General features: G+C 49.1%; 1 protein-coding gene across 6 annotated transcripts in view; it reads right to left on the bottom strand.

The window, feature by feature from the left end:
• Positions 1–1,563, bottom strand: part of TANC2 (tetratricopeptide repeat, ankyrin repeat and coiled-coil containing 2) — an 848,255-nt gene that overhangs the window by 742,584 nt on the left and 104,108 nt on the right. The window lies entirely within an intron of this gene.

The raw sequence follows: 1,563 nt of genomic DNA, 5'->3' as shown, positions 1-1,563 counted from the left end.
AAGTGTGGCAGGGCAGGGGGTTGAGCAGCACTTTAGCACTTCCTTGTGACCACCTGACTTCTGCCTCCTCCAGTCTCTTCCCTCTCACTCACCCCCATGCCTCTGACGTTGTTTGAAAGGAAAGGTTGGGAGACTGCCCAAGGCCTAGAGAAAATCAAGTCCACTGTCAAGTCTCTCTATTGTGGGTCTGGGGGCATGTGGCTGCATGGAGCCACAACTGGCAGCACAGAGCCAAAATTGGCAGCATGGAGCCAGAGGCATATGTTAGTGAGAAGCTAGAGCCATACAGCAGTGCAGAGTTCTGGCCAGTCAGTGGCACGGAGCTGGGGGCGTGCAGCTACATAAAGCCATATTCAGGCAGGAGAACAGAGCTGGAGCCGAGCGTATACAGTGGCATAGACAATGGAAATGACTTTGAGTGGCAGCCCTGGCTCCACACCACTGCCTAAACATGGCTTCACACCACTGCCCAGCCACAGCTTTGCACTACCGCATGACCCTGGCTCTTTGCATGCCCAAGGAGCTCCATGCTGCCACGCGTTTCCAGCTCTGTGCAGCTGCTTCATGGTGAAGAACTCTAGTCAGTCAGCAATAACAGGGGTGTGCAGCAGTGCATAAATAAGCGTGCACTGTTCTGGTAGTTCATAAGTGGGCCGGATGCAACAGTTCCATGGGCTGTACATTTGACTCCCATGGGTTGTGGAACAGGCCATTTTTGCTTCTTTCCCAGACCTAAAGGAACTTTGTGCTCAAAAACTCACCTAAAATATCTCCCAACTATATGGTTGGCCCAATAAAAGGTATTACCAAAAAAACTTTGCTTCTTTCTTTCTGAAATCATACCACACTTTCTGGTATAATTACAGGCTCCATGATAACACATTTCTTCAGTGAGCATAATCATACACAGAAGATCTCACAGTAACGCAGTGTCACAAATTCATTTTGCTGCAGAAAACTTAACTTTGAATATTCTTAATTGACATGATTTAATTATGCACTTTAATGTTAGGTTAGCATAGGATTTTAGATTTTTTTTCATAATTTTTACTTTTCTTAGTGTTCTATTTTCCATATTAAAAACTGTTTTTTAGAGGTGAATCGATACATTAGTCCCTTATTGTATCGGCACTGATATAAGGAAAATTGGCATAAGAGGCAATCAGCTTTTTTTTGGCTGACACAGCCAATAACTTCTCCAATAAATGCCCTGTGCATGCACACAGCTGCAGCACACAGGTGGCTAGGAGTGCATCCCAGCAGCTCGGAGAGCAGCGTCTGGCTGGTAAATCTGTTGTGGGGGAAGGGGCAGAGGGAGGGAAGATCAAGGTCCCCGTGATGAGGGAGGGAGTGGGGCTGGAGCACGCGCTGCACAGCTGAGGCAGGGCAGGGTACGGGACAAAGCTGCAAGCAGCTTGCCTGGAGGGCATGGGGGGGAGGCAGGGACAGTTCCTGACACTAAGTGCATCCCAAGAGGGCATATGTCCCTGGATCTGTGTACAGGGCAAGGGTAGGCTGCTGCTCCAGGCTAGGGCTGGGCCTGTGCTGAGCTCTTCCTGGCGG

Source organism: Gavialis gangeticus, unplaced genomic scaffold (assembly GCF_001723915.1).
Source record: "Gavialis gangeticus isolate Ggan-Ray unplaced genomic scaffold, GavGan_comp1, whole genome shotgun sequence".
NCBI classification, from domain to species: domain Eukaryota; kingdom Metazoa; phylum Chordata; order Crocodylia; family Gavialidae; genus Gavialis; species Gavialis gangeticus.
This window is presented reverse-complemented; position numbering and strand designations above follow the sequence as displayed.